The sequence below is a fragment of the Macaca nemestrina genome, chromosome 11 (genome assembly GCF_043159975.1).
Source record: "Macaca nemestrina isolate mMacNem1 chromosome 11, mMacNem.hap1, whole genome shotgun sequence".
NCBI classification, from domain to species: Eukaryota; Metazoa; Chordata; class Mammalia; order Primates; family Cercopithecidae; genus Macaca; species Macaca nemestrina.
In genome coordinates this window covers 41,005,827-41,027,154 of record NC_092135.1, presented here as the reverse complement: position 1 = coordinate 41,027,154, position 21,328 = coordinate 41,005,827, and the positions used below count along the sequence as shown (strand labels likewise).

At 35.4% G+C, this 21,328-nt stretch overlaps 1 protein-coding gene across 2 annotated transcripts in view; it reads right to left on the bottom strand.

Annotated features, from left to right (window-relative positions):
• Positions 1-20,721, bottom strand: part of LOC105492611 (Rho GTPase activating protein 15) — a 628,732-nt gene extending 608,011 nt beyond the window's left edge. The window contains exon 1 of one of the 2 annotated variants that reach the window (XM_011759829.3): positions 20,581-20,721. The gene's annotated coding sequence lies outside the window, so the exon portion shown is untranslated. Of the gene's footprint in view, positions 1-4,063; positions 4,312-20,580 lie in introns of those variants that run through there. The other variant, XM_011759830.3, reaches the window with a different exon arrangement.
• Between the last annotated feature and the right edge of the window lie 607 nt (positions 20,722-21,328).

Below are 21,328 nucleotides of genomic sequence, written 5' to 3'. Positions count from 1 at the left end.
ATAAATGTAAAACAAATATGGAACCTAGTATATACCAGTGTATGTAGCCTGGCAAAGCATTGTCAATAAGAAAATGTCTTTGACCAAGTTTGTTACTTTAAAAATGTGTAACTCACCCTTGCTAATATTTGTTAGAGTAAATAAACTATAGATACTTTATTATAAGTTAGAGGCAGAAAGAAACAATGTTTCTTATGCCTTCTGAGGACAGTATTAAAGTATGCTTGGAGATTCATATAATTTTTTAGTGTGAAAAATACCATATTTCTATTTCTCAATAGCCCTATGTCTTCTTCTTGTTAAAAAATGACCAAATTTATCACAATCTTAGAATTTGCAGGGATTTTTGCTTTGAGAATAGCCTTTCTTGAGTTTCAGATTTTGTTAGGTACTTGATATTTTTCCCTAAAAAGAATGATGCTTCTGCAAGACACACGTCATCATTGAGTTCTGTGAGTAAAATCTCAGAGGCAAGCAATGGTCATACACTCAGGGAATTCCTATTTCACGAGTGTCAGCCTGGGTTTTCACTCTGTGGCAAGGGAGCTGTATATTTAGCACATCCACCACAAGGAGCCAAGGTCCCCTCTGCCTAAACATGCACAAACTTTCTGTGGTGACATGACCCCATTCCCTTCTCTGCATGTATGAGAGGAGCCGTTTCTCCGGGTCTGCTAAGAGCTCATGGCAACTCCACAGACAAATAGCATTTCTCCGAGAAATTCATTTCTATCCCCTAGAAAGATCTTATGTTGATCTGTGATAGAACAAGTCTGTTCCCCTGTGGAAATGACTTGTGGTCGTGGTAGCTCCAGTAATGTGTGCCACAACCTTCGCGTCACACTTTCCTGACAGGTCAGTAATTAACTCTCATTGCAATTGTTTGTTGTCTCCACCACAGCAGCCATTTACCAAAATAACGTTTTAATTTCAGTTTCCTTCCAGTTCACTTTCCTTTTGTTTTCTCCCTGTGGCTTCTACATCTCTATTAAGTCTAATTTCCCCGACCACTTCTGTAAGCTGAGAGAGTGCAATAAAACTCAGTTTCAAAAATGTCGAATATAATGAGAAAGGAAGATCACAGTAAAGGAATGTGACCATAGCCACCCCATTGGGTAACATTGTCTTTGACTGGGCAGGTGTTACATATAGGAAATGTGATAATAAGATTTTGCATTTATTTAACTTAGAGCAGGGAATCTGGAGTATTTGCTGCATTCGCTGACAAAGTCTGACAAGTCTGCTGCATGATAAATTGTAATACAGTTATTATCACTGCACATGGCCATCTTAAATGGTGAAAATGTCAAGTAAAATATATTTTGAAAGTAGAATAAGTGTGTGGTAGGCAACCTTGATCTTTCTTAGCTCTTAGCCTTTCAAACTCCATCCTGTTGGGAACAAAGCAGCTGGTTTTACACTTCAAATATTTATTGAGCCTCTACTCTGAGACATAGACTTTGCCACATCCCATGGGTTCTACAAAGTTATTAAGCACCCTGCAGTAGAGTTCAGCACAAGCATGCTTGCCTATCATGAAGTCTGATCCGAGTGCAATGGAGAATGGGACTGGAGACGATTTTAGGGTGGAGGTGATGTTAGGCCTGGATGCCGTATGATAAACAGGACTCTGAAAGGCAGAGAGGGGATGTCAAGAGCAGTGCAGGTTGAGATCACAAGATTTAAGGAAAACAGAAGTGAACATCCACACAAGATGATACAGTGTTGGTGGCTAAGTGGGAAAGCTATGGTTGATTAAGGCTGCATTAGGAGAACCTGTCTATTTTTATTAAAGAATTGGGATTTTGTCTTATAGATCCTTGGGAAATTTGATGATTTTGTTTAAGGTATAACCCCTTTCTAAGATACTTGATGAAAAGAAATCCACAAGTAAGAATCCTTGACCCCTGAGGCTGCAAAATAAATACATAACATGCTCGTGAGATGCTTCTTAATTAACTTTAAATCAGAATAAATATTACAGTATCTATTTGTAAACATTAATCTTACGAAAAGAGCACCCTGTGACCTGGAAAAAATATTCCAGAATTTTAGGTACCTCACTTTGAACATCTAGGTACAAGTTCAATGCTTCTGGTCACCGATCAAATGAAAAGAAAGGTAAAGACTTAACAGGAATCACTAAACAAAGCATTGAAAGAAAAGGTTTCTAGGGTGCGATTGCGTCTAATTAAAGAGATATAAGGAAAATAAAGTTAAGATTAGTGGAACTGCTTCCGAGTTTCCCTCTGATGATCAGGCAGGTAGTAAAAAAAATTGAAACGCAAATAGGAAGAAAATGCCTGCGCCATTGTAATTACATTTAGGGAGCATAAGAAATTTTATAAAATGGCAATCTTCTTAGATACAGATGAGAGCCATAAGGGGCATAAGTAATGCAATCTTCTCTCTGTTTCCTCTGTCAGTTTTGACCTAATCTAGCAAGAAATGCTGAGCGATTTTCCGCCTCTTGCGTACAAGTATCAATTAAGGGAAAACAGGGTGACTATCTTAGGGCACTGATGATGAAATGTCACTTAAAGAGAAAACATCAGCTCTAGAACAAGTTGCTCAGCAGCCACAGCGTTAGAAAACACTGGGGAAACAAACTGAGTCCTAGATCCTCGCTGGGACAGGCTACTTCTCTAATCTTTGTTGGGAGAGTATCAAGGGCAAAAAGTAAATTTTAACCTGTGATTGTCTCAGTTTCCTGGGATTTCTTGTTCCATAGTGCTTCTTTTTTAAATGGCTTGACTCAGTTTCAAAGTCTTTTTATCAGACAGATTAAATCTAATCACCCATTGGTTGCAGTTACGCCAGGCTATCTCTATCTTGTCCTGCCCAGGGTTCAAATACGTGGAAGTTGCACAATGCATAATTAGTACTCGACAGTAATTAACAGTAATCAGTAATTGACAGCAGTCAAATATGGCTGACATTTGTTTTATTTAGCGAATTTGCTGTTGTATCTATTCATCTTTCCCTAATGCTCCTCTCCAAACTCTGAATTTATTAGATTGAATTTCAGTGCCAAAAGGGCATGTCTAATGATGGGACACTAATGTCATCGTCTATTGTTGTGAAGGACAATGACTATATCATTAAAATAAAAGTTTTCAGAGTATCTCCTTTAATGCATTTAAAAATCAGTTCCCTCTTGCTCAATTATTTATGAGTAAAATACATTTTAAATAGCTTGTGTGTATATGTGTGTGTGCATGCCTATGTTTGCATATAAAGTTCAACGAATTGTCACAAACTGAACACATTCTTGTAATTACAGCTGAGCCAAGAAACACAATATTATCAGCACTCCAGAATCTCCCCAAAGCTCTGTTCCACTCACTACCCATCTGACCCTACTAAGGCTAATCATTCTTCTGTCTTCTGAGTTTTGCCTATTTCTGAACTTTGTATCAATGAAAACCTAAAGAGTCTACTTTTTCTTGCTGGGCTTATTTCACTCGAACTTTTATTTGTAAAGATGATTGCTATGCAATATTCTTTTGTGAAGTGCCTATTCAATACTTTTGCTTGTTTTTTAAATCAGGTTGTTTGCCATTGTCTTACTGATTTATAGAAGTTGTTTATATATTATAACCACAAGTATATTTTTAATATATTTGTTGCAATAATTATCTTTTCCCACTTGCGGGTTGCTTTTTCCCTCTCTTAGTGGCATATTTTCATTAATGGAGGTCCTTAATTTTAATATTGCTTAACTTATTATTTATTTCCTTTTATGATTAGTACTTTTTATTGCCCTCTTAAGAGGCCCTTGCATAATTCAAGGCAACAAAGACTATTCCCATGATTTCCTCTAAATGAGTTGTTTCAACTTTTATCTATTTTTAGAACTATGATTCATCTGGAAATAATGTTCGTGTTTGGTGTGAGACATATATATACACACACACACACATATATATTCTATATGGAAAGAAATTTATATATATTATATATAAAATATATATTATATATATTATATATTATATATATATTATATATACACACATACACACACAGACACACATACCCCTACACATATATAAATTGGAAGGACCTGTTATGTCTCCTGAAAGGACCAGGAACTGGCTTTTCATCTGAAGTGATCAGTTGCTGGAGAGCTCGCCTAGCCACACGTGGTGAAGAAAAGTTCAGTTTGAAAGGTGTTGACAGTGTCAAGCAATTACATAGATCTGCAGTCACAACCTAGGTAAATATTGGCAACTGGAAATACAAGTTGAATAGGAAGAGTTATACAACAGGTGAGTAGAAACAGTCATTGACAATCTGAGCGGGGGAATACTGAGAAGTTCAGATTTGCGGATTGTTATCAACTAGGAGGTTTGTTGCTAGGTGGCACAGTTCTCAATTCCGGCTATTTGTTCAGGTCTAGCTCAATTACCCACAAAGGAGATTGGCAATAGAAAGGTAGAACCTCAAACCTAGCAAGAGAGTGAGGCAATGAATGACCAGGTTACCAGCAAAGGAAGTTGTGGTCAAGGACAAAGCAAATGCCCAGTGAGGAAGAGGTGACCCACTGAAGTGCTGGGATGTGTAAATAAGGTGGGAATGCACTTGATTTGTACATCACAAGCCCAGACCAAAAGATGAGATCATTCATTATAATTTATTGTTGAATCCACAAAACCCCATTCCACTAGAATTAAAGATTGTCTGTATTAAGTTAATGTTTCACCTGAGAGTAAGGGTCAGAAATAACTCAACCAGTTCCGGATGTGCACATGCTAAGTAGTAATTCTCAATGGTCAATGTGTGGAGTTTATTAAATATGCAGACTTAATGGAAACTTCCACAGATATTCCCATTTAAGGAGAATGAGGAAGAGGCTGAGAAACTGCATATTTGGTCATAATCCCTAAGGGATTCAGCTGCACCCTTTTTTAAAAAGTTATTTTTATAAAGGGTTATATAAGTTATTTTTAAATTTTATATGTGCATTATTCTAAAATGGTTACTCATCACTATAGTGTCTCCTTAGTTTTACAGCCCATTGCTGCTATCTTCATTTGTTCATATTACTGCTCTAATTAATTTTCCTGGGAATGAAAGTTCACTTTAGAATATGCTGGTGAGGGGGAGGGGTATGGTCCATAGTTGGAAATAGGGAGAGATAAATGAGTAGGTAGCTAAGTGGCTAAGTAAATAGATACATAGACACATAGGTGCATGAAAATGGTGCTGTAAATATTCTATTTAAGACTAATTAAAATATGGTACTTTGTCAACCAGACCAACATTCAGTCATAAATACTGCTGGAAAATAAAGTATTTTGCATAAAAGAAATACCCAAAGAGATCCTAGGCAATCTGGGTCAATGCACAACTTTGAGTGTAAGAGTGCTTTTTTATTTTTTATTTGCTTATGTATATTATGAACTTGGTAAATGTGAGTAAAATCACATCGATTTCAGCACTTAAAAAAATAGTTCATAAAAGGAATGCTTGTACACTGTTGGTGGGAGTGTAAATTAGTTTAACCATTGTAAAAGACAGTATGGCGATTTCTCAAAGAACTAAAGACAGAAATACCATTCGACCCAGCAATCCCATTACTGGGTATATACCCAAAGGAATACAAATCATCCCTTTATGCATGCATGTATTCATTGAGGCACTAGTCACAGAATCAAAGACACAGAATTAACCTAAATGCCAATCAATGATATACCGGATAAGAAAATGTAGTACATATACTAACTATACAGCTATAACAATAATGAGATCATGTCCTTTGCAGATTCATGGATGGAACTGGAGGCCATTATCCTTAGCAAACTAACACAGGAGCAGAAAACCAAATACTGTATGTTCTCACTTGTAAGTGGGAGCTAAATGATGAGAAGTCATGGACACACAGAGGAGAACAACACATACTGGGGCCTACTGGAGTTTGGAGGGTGGGAGGAGGGAGATGATAAGGAAAAATAACTAATGGGTACTAGGCTTAATAACAGGGTGATTAAATAATCTGTATAACAAACCCCCATGACACAAGTTTATCTATGTAACAAACCTTCACATATATCCCTGAACTGAAATAAAAGTTAAAAATTTAGTGTATGGGAATGCCCATTGAATTTCAGTTCCATTGCTTTCTGCAGTAAGTTCTGCATAGAATGACTTAGCATGTACTCTTATTACTGTGCAGTTGGTTCCAGTCTCTTGATGGCTTTCTATTTCTTTTTCCAGAGGTGCATGATTTAGCCCTGAGGTGGTTCAAGTAATTGTCTGAGGGAGAAAAAAAAAAAAAAGAAAAAAAGAAAGTAGTTCTCCTTGATAAAGACCAAAGGAAGTTTGGTGGAGAAAAAAAAATATTCCACAAAATACTATATCCTCAGGCTTCCTTTCAAGAAGCCAAGATGATCAAAATAGTGAAAAAATATTTGACAGTTCACATTACTTAAATTGAAAATTTTTACTGAGGTTTTCAATCCTTGTCTTTGATGATAAGAGATACAATATACCATGTTCATTGTAAACCTTAAAATGTATCCTCTTCTTTCTAGGATGAATAATTGAAGGTTCTCTTCATGCCTTTGGTCTCTCGAAGTGCTTCAACTGCCTTTTCAAGAACCTTAATCTAGGAGTTATTTGGGGGGCTAGATATTCCACTTAAACAAGTTTAATTTGTTTTTCCTTCCTCCAGGTATAGTTGCCAGGCCTCTCTCCACAAGGTGAGAGGCAGAGGAGGAGATGGTTACATATGTGATATAACTAATAGGTTCCAGTTAATTGGGTGCTACTGTAATTCGAATTACTGTAGCCAAATTTCTGTCTAAATTTAGGTGCTTCACAAAGTGAAATACAGGGATTTTTGCTTCGACACATTAATGTAAAAAAATGCATAAATATTTAGAGTATTAAATGGTTGAGATAATTATCCATTTAATTTAAAAATTATTGAACATTTTTCCTCTCCATCTTGTTTTATTTACTTATATCGTTTGTTATAACCACGTCTGAGACAGAGAATCTAATCTATTAAAGGAGAAAACGTGTGATGAAATGGGTTATGCAACCAAGCCCCAGCTACATTTCCCCATCTTGTGCACTCACTGGTGGGTTTCTTGTGTGTGTGTTTGTGTGTGTGTGTGAGAGCATGCACACATGTATGTGTATTTAAATGGTTGCCACTGTTATTATCACAACACAAGGTATGCAAACTTCTCTTTCATCTCCCTTACAACAGTACATCCACACATTCTGATCCATACCCTGCATCATGTCATTCAAAAATAACAGTTGATGCAAAGATAAATGTATTTGCTATTACTTAGTCAAGTTAAACTTTTAGAGACATCTTTTAATGATTTTTTTTAAATGCTTTGGGGAGGGTTGGCAGCAGAAGAAAGTTTGTTCTTTCAAGTTAGGAAAATGAGCCCAGTCATGCAAGCTAGACAGACACAACAAGGACCTAAATGAAGAAGCTATGAAGAAGCTATACATAAATGGATGTTTTTTTTCACAGAATAATCTAATGCTCTAGTCAGTCTCTAAACATTTATTAGGATTTATTGCATATACAGAAGTTATTTGAAGGACTCCAGTTCTCTCTAATCATTACCCTCTGCTCCTGCTTTTTTAGGAGCAGCTATAAATTCAAGAAGAGGTGGAAAATCGGCAGACTGCCAACCAAATTCAACCCACAGACATATGTTGTTGGGCCTGAACAATGTTTTGGAATGTTTTGAATCAATTTCCAATTGAAAAATGAGGGTTGTTACTTTTAAAAAATCAGAAAAGGATGTCTATATGTCTTCTCTTGAAAATTCATAAAATGTGGCAAACTGATCCAGGTATGTATTGTAAGAGACAGCCCTCGGTGGACAGCTTCTACATCCTTCAGACAAGGCATCACATAGACATCCGCTTCTCTACAGGTCCTCTGTTACCCACTTATCTTGTATAGATATCCCGACTGGCCTGGAGACATTCCTGACTGTGGCTCGTAGTGTCAATCACCCCTAGGAACATTACTCCTCTGATGTATGGGTTGAATGGTGATCACGCTGCATATTAAGTCAATATTATTTTCAGTATTTCATTATTTTTAAATCTAAGCTGGTAATATTGCAAATGAAGAGCAGAACCAGGAGACTGCATTTGTATTCGCAGTTGTACTACGGCTTTAGAAAGAGGATCGTCAAACATTAGCATTACTTCATTTATTCTTACAATTTTCTCAACATGACATTAGTTACAACGAGTAGGGTATTGTGCTGTGCTCTTTGTTCTTGCTAAGCAAGTTCCCCTTTTCCTCCCTCTCTTTTCTCTGCCTTCTTTACTGTTTCTATTCTATTTAGGCAGATAATTACATCCTGCTTTATATTTGGTTTCTGTTCTCTATTTGAGCTGTGTGTCTCTTCTGCCTAAATTGACTGTGGGCTCCTTAGCTCCTTAAAGTCAGACACCATATTTGTCAGTGTTGTTGTTCTGTATTGTACTTAGGACATTATAGACATTTGGTCCCATGCCTTGCTCTCATTAATTCAATGCCCTAATACCAATTGCTTTCAGAATTAGGACTGAAATTGGTATATTCATCCAGCACTGTCTGAAATTCCCTGCCTTGAACTCCCACAGGCCATAAGCATTTCCAGTATGTTCAAGTTTGCCACCATGATTAGAATGGCTGTGACTCCAAGTCCCAAGTGTTGTTGGATTCCTGTGTTTCCTGCTTACCTCTCCACATCTAAAGCTGCCAGAAGTATGCATGATACAGCTCATCATGGTCAGGAGAAGTCAGATCACTGCATTTCACCTTCCCCCATCCCTGCCCCAGAATGTGTACACTCTGCACATCTGCCATGCTGACTGGTCTCCAGATTTTTGGTCAAGCTGGTTTCCCACCCTGAACCTACTGCCCACTTGCTAATCCCCTTTGCTAATGCCAGACTTCAAACCTAAAGCTCAGTGCCAGCTGGCCATAGGATACAGATACAGCAGGCTCTTTGTGGACAGCACCACAGCTGCTTATCTCCCCCAGCATTTGTCGGCACATGGATTCCCCTCTGTCACTCTTGCTCTCAGGGTAGATGCACTTCAAAATTGCTTTCAAAATTAGGACTGAGTTGGGATATTCACTCAATCTACATATATGGAATCCTGAGTTGGTTTCCCCAAAGGAAAGTGAAACAAAAGAAAGAAAGAAAGAAAGAAAGAAAGAAAGAAAGAAAGAAAGAAAGAAAGAAAGAAAGAAAGAAAGAAAGAAAGAAAGAAAGAAAGAAAGAAAAGAAAGAAAGAAAGAAAGAAAGAAAGAAAGAAAGAAAGAAAGAAAGAAAGAAAGAAAGAAAGAAAGAAAGAAAGAAAGAAAGAAAAGAAAGAAAGAAGACTAAAGACTTCTTAACTGGGTTAGCAACCTACACTCTGGACTTCCTAGTTTCCTTTTATATGTTTCCTTCTCAGATTCATTTTTCTAGGACCCTAGTAGATCTGTCTTGTCGATCATCTACCTTATCACCTTACCACTCCATGAAAAAAAATAGATTTAAAATAAAAGTGCACCAAGAGAATTCTACTTTCTTTTCTCTCCTCGTGTCCGCCGTTTTTCTTTGCTTCATTTTCATTTCAGGCCTAAGAGTCAACGACCTACCTGTTTTTGAATTGTTTTACGTGATAAATGTTGATACTTCATAATTAAAGGGTATTTTTGGTGAGGGCACATCTTGAGCTGCTTGAAGGAAAATTTCCATATCAACCAAAAATTGGTAAACAAACAAGAAAACAGTTATCTCTTCTTCCCTTTGCCCACACAGCTATGCTATACTCCCCCACACAGCTGTATTGAGAAAATGAAACTAATAGCAAGAAATTGCTTTTGATGAGTTTCATAATTTTATCATAACACTTAGAATCGAAATAAACCAAAATTATCCTAGCATGATTTTTACATCATAGTGAAGAAAAAAAAAAAAAGTCACTCTTTGATTCAAGACCTGCTAAAACAATTCCTAATTCTACTCTTACCACCACATTTAACCTTTGTAAAGTGATTTGCTATTTGCCTCATGCAGGGTAAACATTTTTAAATACATCATTTCATTTTTTTTCTTTGGGAGGAATCTCACCATTTTACAGATGAGCCAACTCAGACTCAGAAAGATTAAGTAACTTGCCCAAAATAATATATAGTATCTAGCAAGTGGTAGGGCTCAGAGTTGAATTTTATTTTTTCTGACTTCCCAGCTTGTGCTTTTAATACCTATTCTATCTCTGTAAGAAAGAAAACAGTTCCGGATTACAATTTGAGAAAAAGTAATGTTTTAATGGTTATACCTGAAATGTGTTCTGACCCTTCCGTGTCCTCCCACAATTCAATTTCCCCATGCTTCATTGCCTTTTTCTATGAAGTCTACTAAAAGCTCCCACTTTCTCATTGACTTTCTAGAATTATCAAGTAAAATAACGTACGCAAAATAACTTTTAAAACTGTAAATAGAATACAAATAGATGATAGACATTCTTACTTGTATTACTCGAACCCAACTATCACCATAAAGCCTGAAAAGACATTCATAAGAAGCAAAATAAAGAGGCAAGAGAAATAGCAATATAAAAGCATGAGACTCTTTTGCCATAATCTAGATAAGACTCAATAGATGACCAATTAGTGACCATGACAATATGTGCAAATGGAAAGAAAGGAATAAATGCTGTTTGAATATGGCAATTGATTGGATGTATGGAATAAGTGGTATGGAATACATGATATGAATATCATGTCACTTAATAATAAATATGACTTCAGGAGTAGAGATGTAATCAAAATTGGAAGGAAGGTGAGAATAACCCTTGGGAGAGGCTATGGAGTTAATATGGGACATAATCAGTTTAACCTGCTGATGGGACATCACAGAGGAAGTATCAAGTGACAATTAGAAATAAGGGAAAATTTTGACCAAGACAACAAGGCTAAAGATAGAAATTTAAGGACCATATTTCAGGGATGAAATTGAAATAATAAGAATGTCAAAAGAGAGACCAAAAACAAGATGGTTTACAGCCGTGGCATCCATTAGAAATATAATATGAGCCACACATGTAGTTTAAAAATTTCCTGTAGCCACATTGGAAAAGTTAAATGAGATAGATGAAATTAATTTTAATAATTTTATTTAGCCCAATACTTCAAAATGTAATCACTTGGATATGTAATCAATTGAGCATGATTAAATCCCAAAATATTAATTAAATATTTTACATTTTCTTTATTTGTACGATATCTTCAAAATCTGGTGTTTATTTTACACTTAATTTATACTAGCCCTTCTTCAAGTGCTCAATAGTCCCCTGTGGCTAGTTGCTACCCTATTGGATAGGTGGATCTAAGAAGGAATTTTTGAGAATTAAGGGTCAGGAGGAAACATAGAATCCAGAGAAGACCAGAAAAAGAGAAATAGGAAAGACACCTGCAGTATGGCAAAAACCAAGGCAAAAGAACGTTTTCTTCCTCACCTGTTTTACAGCACCTCTGCATAGCCAATATATGCAGAGAAGAAACAACAAGTTTCCTACAGACGGCATTGTTCTAGACATCAAACAAAGTAGGATTCTTTTAGAGCCTTTTAGACTCTAGGGCCTCATGAATAAAGTTCAGCAATGCTTAACTGCTAACACTTAACAGGATTCAAAATTACAGCATGGCATACTGAAAATAACATGGACTTTGCATTACGCAGATCTGTCTACAAATCATAACCCAGCCTACCAAATAGCTTTGTAAATTTTGTATTTAATCTCTTAACCTTAGCTTCCTTATCTTTAAAATGGGGATACAAACCCCTTTACATGATTTTTGTGGTTACCAAACACAATTAGGTATGTAAAATTCTTGTCCCATAGTCTACACAGAATAAGTCATAGCTATGATGATAATTATTAAGAATCTCACTCTAATAATTTATAATGATGAATTTCTCAAGCAACTGTAAACATCTTGAGAATAAGGTAATATTGTCTTGTTTTGGTAACACTATAGTACTTACCACAGTGCTTGAGACACCACTGAGGTAATCACCATATATTTTTTCCTTTAATGTTCTACTTTAGGAGAACCATCAAAGTATGAATAGGTGATATTATACAGAAGCTCAGATTGCTTGATTTCCCCAGTGCATTTAGCAGAGAGCTGAATTTGGGTTCCATTGCTCAGTTTTTAGTCTTTAAAATTCTAACATGAAATTAACTAAAGCAGAAAGATAAATGAACAGAAACAGAAGTTTCCCTTGACTCAGCACCCAATTTCCTGAGCATTCTACCTTCCATAGCTCTTTTAAAAAGATGTCCTGTTTTGACTCTTTTAGGAAATGGATTTAAAGTGAACATAAAATTAGTCAATTTTAATACCACAGTTTAGTAAAATTGCTTAAAATTTAAATACTTAGAGGTAGTTGCTGTTTCTCATCAGTTTATGGCAATATGTTTTCAGCTGGTGGGTTATTTGTTTCATTTTTCAGAAGCATATAATGGATACAGAATTCTAACCCAACCTTTCATCACTGCCAACTTACTAAAACTATACCATATATATAGTACATATAGTGTCATTTATTTGAAATATATTTCTAGCTTCTCTTCTCCCAAATTACCCTATTTTTTAGACCAGGAAAAGTCACACATCTCCAGATGGTCTTCCTTGATTCTATAGCCCAAAGTCAATCTTTAGGGCATGCATCCTTTGACTAAACAAATATTTATTGATGTTATATGCCTACCCTTTGTTCTAGGTTCTAGGTATTTAGCAGTAAAAAGACAGGCAAGGTCAATACTCTCATGGACCATTCTAAGGTGAAAATAGCTACTAAACGCTGAAAAATAAATAATAAATACCATATCCAAACTAATATGAAGGAAAACAAAAGCAGAGTAATGAGATAAAGAGGGCCTTGGAGGAGATTGAATGTAATTTGAAGTATAATAGAAAATAATTTGGAATATTATAGTAGAAGAGTTTGCATGGTTGAAGTCTTCAAAAGGCCACTCTGTCTATCCTTGGTCAATGACTATTGTGGGGAAGACAGAAGCAGGGAGAAGCGTCAGGAGAATTCTGCAGTAACAGCAATGGAAGTAGAAAGAAGTGATTGAATTCAGGATATTCTGATGTACCTATACCTCTTGCTTAATGTCTAATTCATTCCCATGAAATACAAAGCTATTCAATAAGAGCCTAAGATTTCCAATAATCACTTCTAAGTATAAAAATATATCAAAAGAACCACAAAAAAGGGTTCAAGTACATCACAGCAACAATTTGAAAGAAAACAAATTGAAAATAAAATGTAATATAAAAGAAGTTTTTATTTATTACATTTCCTTTTTCTATATCTTTTTCTTCACTAATACTTTTAAGGATTGTGAGACTTATTGTTTTTGTGCCCTCAAAGTATACTTAATAATATATTACAGCACAGGAGTCACCTGGGGGGCCCAAATATAAAGCCTGACTAAACGGTTGTCAACGTTGCCACCTCTTCAACCTTCTTGAATTAATTCATACATATACAAACCAACATTGTTTCATATGCTTCTTGATATTCTCTCTAACTTGAAACCAGAGAGTAAATTGGTGTGTGTGCTTTTGTCTAAAGTTTGATATTCATCCAAGTGTCACGTTGTGCTGTATTCACTTAGCAAGATTTTTTGAGAAAAGTTATTCTATCAGCAACCAAAAATATCAAAAATAAAAGAACTATTAGCCTGAAAAAAAAAAAAAGGTATAACACCTTAAGGACCATTATGGAGAAAAGTCACGTGAACAGTATAATGAAAACTAAATTTATATTTTACAGGCTCTATTTATTGCTGATAAATTAGATGAAACTTTGGGTAGGAAGTAGTAGGGAAAGAGTAGAATCAGGGGGTAATTCTTAGACTCTTGTCCTGAAAAGAGAGATGAATATAGTGTCATTAACTAAGGTGGAGACAAAAAGTAAAGAAGCAAGTTGGGTTGGGGACAGGTGGGCAGTAATTAGGAGATTTGCTTTGAGTACTGTATACTCATTTTGATGTCTCTATGAGACATTCAAGTGAAGATGATGAATGGGCAATTGTATTTACAGTTTTATTGCTAAGAGAAAAGGTTTGGTCTTGAAATCTAATTAGTATATCAATAACATTTAAGGTCATGAAACTAAATAAAATCACAAAGGAATAAACCTAGAAGACAAGTAGAAATCCAAAGACTGATCTCAGGACATTCCAACATTTAGAGAGCTGGATGATGAGGTAGTGCTAGCAAAGGACACAGAAAGAGCATTCAGGTAGTTTGGAGGAAAACTGGAAGAAAAACATTTCTCAGAAGTCAAATGAAAAGAGGGTTTCAAGAGGGAAGGAGTGTTCGATAGCATCAAATGCAGCTCAGACAGTGAGTAATATAAAGATACATAAATGGCTATTAGATTTGGCAAAATGGAGACCTTTGGGATTCTGTCAATGGTATATTCTATAATATTTCTATGACACTGGACTTATATGTATAATTGATATTTAGATCCTTATCTTTGTCTACCTCTTACCTACTGAACTGTTTTCATTGGCTAAGTAGCATATCTAATTATTTGTGTCTCCAGCAATTCTTAGGACAACATAGTATACTTAGAGTTCAAAATTATTTATGGAGTTGAATTGAATTGGACTAATAACCAGCAAAAAAGAAAAAATAAGTTGCAAAATCCACAATTGTATTGTGTGTTACTATCAGGGACAAGTTTTAAAATAAGATATTCCGTCCAGTTTTTGACATGTAGAAAATACTTTCATCAGATGAACTTTCCTACCATTTAAGCAAAGACAGAAACTATGAAGCATGTATTCCCTCAAATTCCTCTCCTCACTGGATCTTATTTATATTCAATTAATCTACATTCACGCTCATTAAAATGCTCTCTCTTCTGTTTAAGGTTAATTTATCTACTTGAGCTAGCAATTATACCCATCTGTCTTAGTCTCCTCTGAGACCTTGTTGGGTTTCTTTATTTTCATTCCTTTTCTCCTCCTTCACTTGAACGTTCACACTTTATCACTCTTTTAAGCTACTGTCTATTTCAAGCTTTAGAAAAGGAATACAGCATTTAGGCTGGGCGCAGGGGCTCACGCCTGTAATCCCAGCACTTTGGGAGGCCGAGGTGGGCGGATCACGAGGTCAGGAGATCGAGACCATCCTGGCTAACACGGTGACACTCCGTCTATACTCGAAATACCAAAAAAAAAAAAAAAAAAAAAAAAAAAAAAAAAAGCCGGGCGTGGTGGCGGGCACCTGTAGTCCCAGCTACTCAGGAGGCTGAGGCAGGAGAGTGCCGTGAACCCCGGAGGGGGAGCTTGCAGTGAGCGGAGATCGCACCACTGCACTCCAGCCTGGGCGACAGAGAGAGACTCGGTCTCAAAAAAAGAAAAGAAAAGGAATACAGCAATTTATATATGCTATCTCTAGTTCTTTGCTTCCTTTGACATCTCACTCCAAGGCTTGAGTGTCACTAAAGTCACTAATGTTTTTGTCTTTAGTTATACAGCTGAGAAAGAATACATTTTCTTATAAGGAAAGCAAATCGACCTTTAATCTTTTAAAAACAAAATCAATTTTAACCATAATAGCAGAAATACCAATAACACTGTGTTGAGATATAGTTGTTAGAGACTGGCAAAACCTGAAAAGCTCAGCAACGCAATCCCGTGAAAAAGCAATGGAGTTTCTGTACACATTCTCATTAAGTGCTGGTGGAAGTTCAAAAAGTTACCAATAACATGAAGGACAGTTTGGCAACAACTATCAAAATTATTTTATCCTTTGTCTCATAAATGTTATTTTTGGAAATTTGTTATAGATAGATTAGATAGATAGATAGATAGATAGATAGATAGATAGATTTTCAAATGGAAACAATTACACCGACATTCATTGAATTAGAAAAACTTGAAAACATCCATCAATCTTTTTACAGGAGGCTGGTTAAATTAAGTATGATATTTCCATACAGTGGAATATTATATAGCTGTAAAAAAGAGAATTAGTTTCTTAGTTTTATTATAAAATATCTCTAATCTATATTTCTAAAAGAAAAAAAGCAAAGTGGAGAGGTGCATGCAGTTATGCTATATACATACACACATAGATGTGCATATATATATGGTTTTTGCGTAAACTGTGAAGTATAAAATATATAAAACATATGAAAAGTGGTTATGTTGGATTAAGATGGGGATAAATGGGATAGATAGAAATAAAAATTTAAGAAATAATTTATCTAAAAACATTGTATTTAGGTTTTTTGTTGATTTTGAACCATCTCGCTATATCATCTATTCTCGGATTAAAAGCAAACAAAACAAAAGGTCTTCATCAAATGAAAGAAATAGACGGTTATAACCATAACCTGAATAAGAACCTTAGGCACCTGAACAGATAAGTCAGTGCCTGTCCTTACAGAAATATCTCCACTGACCTCAAACTCTTCTGCAAAGAGAATGTCACTTCACAGTGAGATAAATGGAAGAAACAATAAATCCTGACCCTAGATAGACAACCCATCAAGATGTAAAAGTGTGGACATCCAATTATGTATTTCCCCTGCTCAAGAACCCTGTCGTTACTTATATCCAGGTCCACTCTATTTATGACCTCACACTATCTTTCTGGCCTTACCTCCTATTACTATACTTCCATCTAACAAAACTGGAGAATTCACACTGCCTTGGAATTCTCTGACACTCAATGTTTTTGTGCCTTGACACATTTCCTTCCTGTCCTTTGCAATGTTTCTCATCTTCCCAGTGCTAGATTTCCCTGAAAACTACACAAAAATTTCCTCCAAAACTGTCAAGAACTTCCTGAAAGTATGTGATCAGATGATACAACACCTACAAAATTCTCTAGTTTATGGCCCGGCAAATAACAGGGATGTAAAAATGCTGGACGAATTTCTGAACCCTAATAGAGCGTTCTCTGTATCTTCTTATGGTACTTGAAAAATTTTATTTGCATCATAATTATTAAAATAATAGTCACTCTAGATTACAAGCTTTTAGAGGGCAAATGTTGTGAGGAGTTGTCAAACATACAGTAGCTGTTGAAAAATATTTTTAAATTTAGTTTAATTAAAACTCATGTTTCAGTGAGATCTGCCTTTAAATTAAAACTGTATTTTTATACAATTATGGAATTTGAAGAAGTTGGGAAATAATGATTATTTAAAATGGGACCATATGTGACTCTGTAGTAGAATTCTGAGGCTTTTGTCCTTTCTTCTGGGGAAAGCATTTTAATTTCCACATCAGGAGACTCCTGTTTTCAGCAGAGAGTCCAAATGCTGCACCCCAGTGCAGGAGTGGGCCTGTGAGCTAGGCATGGTCATGCAGGCTGTCTGCACCCACGTTCAGTAATTGTTCAGCTATGGTCATGTGATCCAATTTAGTCCTATCAGATCTAAATCTGACACTTTGCTGTGGTGATTGGGGAAAGGCATTCTTTCCCCACAGTTTGTTGAAAGGATCAGTAGTAGCTTAACAATTTTGTGAGAGCTTCCACTAGAGACTGCTTACAGCACAGTGAAAAGAAGAGCTGAGGAATGAAAAAAAACGAGACCTACTCCTAATAATCCTGTGTGAGCTCCTGGATCCAGCCATTCCTGACTTTGTTGTCCTTGGACTTTTCACGCATAAAAGAATATCTATTTTGCCTAGGCTAATTTGAACTCATTTTCTATCATTTGCAAACAAAGAAGATTTGCCCACTCTACGCTGAAATTTAGAATATTTACAAGGGCATTTTAAAGTCTAATTATGTAGCATTTATTGTACAGTGTAAAAAATTTGCTTTTGGTATCCAAAGAATTAAATGCAGAGTGTTCAATAACTTTTAAAAATACAGCTATTAAAAACTAATTATGTTAAATAATTTCTAAGTGTATGGGAATATCAAAATTGCCTGAAAATGTAGTGCAATTATTTTTTTTACCTGCTGCAAGAAAGGTGTTTCTTTATTCAGGAATATCTTAAAGAAATGGATACATCACTGGGATAGATCCTTCATATGAGACACTTTCAGAAATTCTGTGTTTAAACATCACAGGCAGGACTAATGGTTAACAAAACACTCTCCCTCTAAAGTCTTCCCGCAACCATTTACCATGGCATCAGTATCCTCACTTGAGATCCAACATTTAGCTAATCCTTTGGGCCCTGTCTGCTGAAAGAACATATTGAAATTCCACTGGGAGGAGAAAGGGAGGCCTGGCTAGGAAGTCAAAGCTCTGTAGCCTTCTCCTATAAGTGTGGATTATTTTTATTAGATTCCTAAGTGCTGGAAAATGGGATGAGTACATTTTAAAAGTTCAAGTGATTGGAAGGAGCCATTGAATGGAAGGGTCTATCTTTCTAGGTACCAAGGTTATGAGACTCTAAATTAGGAGCAGAGCAGGCTGTTCCAGAAGAAAGTATTAAAAAGGAGCAACAGGAGGAATATCAAGGAAAGATTTTCTCCTTTCTGAATCTTGCTGAATGCTGGCCCCAAGTGGAAAAGGACGACATTCTCTGAGCAAATCAGCTTTAAGATGACTTTCCAAATAAAATATTGTGTATTATTTTCATTTCATCAAAACTTGTTTCTGACTCATCCACTTAAAACACATAAAGTAATAGAATTCTATAGTAACTTATTTGCAATTAACTGTCTTAAAATTTGGTCTGTACATTACTGCATTTTACAAACAATTCTGAAGGTATTTTAATTTACCTATCATCTTTACTCATTGATCTTTCTAAATTCATATCAAGTTCACTTCAATTCATTCTTAATTTTACACATATTCCATAAAATATGTGTATTTTAATTTAACAGTTTCATCAAGTTCACTTCAATTCATTCTTAATTTTACACATATTCCATAAAATATGTGTATTTTAACTTAACAGTTTCTGCAAGAAACTACTCATTTTTACAGTGAATTTGTTTCTTAAAAGCATTAAACAGTTTAAAAAATTTTCATGGACTTTTCTCCAATTCCAGATGTTTATCTGCATATTCATTCTTGCTAACATGTAAGTATTGCATGTGTTTATTCATTTGATATTCTTTTATAATAAAATGAAATAAAGTAATAACATATCAACCAAAATTATCTGAATTATACAGCTTCTATAGATGCAGAGGTTCAGAACCACAATATTGAAGACAGATTTAAATAATGCTTTCCATTGTGAGGAAATGCAACAAATTGAAAATCTAATCAGAATATCAAAGCAAATACATATTACCAAGGTCTTCTTACACTCTAACAATAAAAAGTGTATTGAACACCAAGTTCTAATCTCTATTTTTCTGTGATCATTTTAATAGTCAACAAGTAGATAGCTTCAGTATTGACAATTGAAGAGGTCTTGAAATGGAGTGTACTAGTATGCCTAATAATTTCCTACTAAATTGAACATGTCAAAAAACATTTATGTGTGTTTTTCAATAGAAGACAATAAAAGAAAAGAAAATTGTTGCCACTTATCAACCCTGTAACCATTCTTTAATAACACAAAAAAATAGGTGTTGTGGGGGCCATCACTTATCCCATCCAACAGCACAATAAAAATAATATTAGGGAAGAATGGATCATATCTTGGGCTTTTATTAAAATTCTTTCAAGAATCTACAGTCAGATTTATTTTAGGTATTTGTCTCTGAGATTAGCAATATTTTGATGTTTTCTGCACACATGTTACAGCACACAAAGACATTCTGTAAAAGCAAGAAGTCAATATAAAAGGAAATTACGTCTGTTTATGACTAACAAATCCTTTTCATTTGTAAGGTTTATTATTTTGGAATATTTCAAAGAAGGAAAATTATATAATTACATAAATAACAAAAGTATACCTCTAATTTGCCTCTCTTCTCAGAGTAACCTTTAATGAAATCAGCTGTGACTTCTTTTCTAAATGTAAAATTTTGCTTATGAATTAGAAACTTACCCTCATTTCACCCTATATCTTAAATGAAATTTAGAAAAAAAATTTTCAAGTGTCATGATAGACAGTATTCCTTTACATTTTTAAATCTCTTTGCTTTTTAATTAGCTACATATTAACCTTTTAAGGGCTTTTAATGCTAACATTGATACAATGCTTTAGAGTGAGTATCTTTCACACTGAAATTCAAGCTGTTTCTCACTGTTATAAAATGCCTCTTTCTCTTTCCTTATTTGGATGTTGAACAATACGTATTTTTATAAAACAGTTGGTTAAAGGTGCAAAGTCTCATATTTTTCTAGTAGTCATTTTTAAATGCACTTCAAACTAAAACTGTATACCTTATTCTGTCTTTAACATTTTAGTACAAAATCTTAGCAAATCATCTTATTATTATAATATTTTAGTAAGAGACATTGGAATTTGACAGCTGCAAATATGTAAAGAATATTCTTTTCTACGCCAAAGGAAACCAGTCCATGTTTTAAGCACAGGTAAAAGCATCATATTTTGTAGAAATGTTTGTACATTCACACCAAAACGTAGGAAACTCTGCCAAACATGTTCAAGTTTAAATTTCATGTACAACATAAAGTTAAAACTTACCTTTTCTCGGCAATGACCTGTTATTGAAACTGCCATCAACTCCTAACTGCTAATGACTCTTTCAACAAAAACGGAAAACAGTAAAGTCACATGTCGTAAGAGTAGGCCTGTGTTGGATGCTGCTTAATTTCAGTACTGGGGGAAGAAAAAGGCGGGGGGTGGGGTGAGCACAAAACTTTTAAATAAAACCACTTCCTGGGTAGAGACAGTTAACCACACACATCACATCATTACTCAATTTGAAGAAATTGCCTTGTATAGTCAACAATATTGTTATTTTTCAACGTGATTATCAATTGTCAAACATGACACATGTATAGAGATTTTATCAATTTTAACTTAAGGGAGGAAAATGTGTGATTAAAAATTCATCAGTGGGAGGAGCAGACTGCTAAGCACTGAAGAAACTTCCCCTTTCTCTGCCTTCTAGCAAGGGCTTAAAAATGAAGCGTCTACTCTGCTGGCTACACTTGAGATGTTCCCATGCTATCAGGACACTCTGCATGATGACTTTGGAAGCAAGGAAGCCACCTCCAATTCACAGAGCCGGTGCTTCTGCCTATTCATGAAAGGACCCACCAAAACCTGATCCAGTTAACAGGTTCATGGGGCCTTGGGAGGGTTGCATTAGAACTTCAGAAAACACAGCCCCGAGCCACGCAGCCATCTGAGCATCTGGGGAAAAGGAAGGTGTTCATCATGCTGGTCGAACACACCCTGTGGCATTTGCTCTGACTGTGGCTCTCAT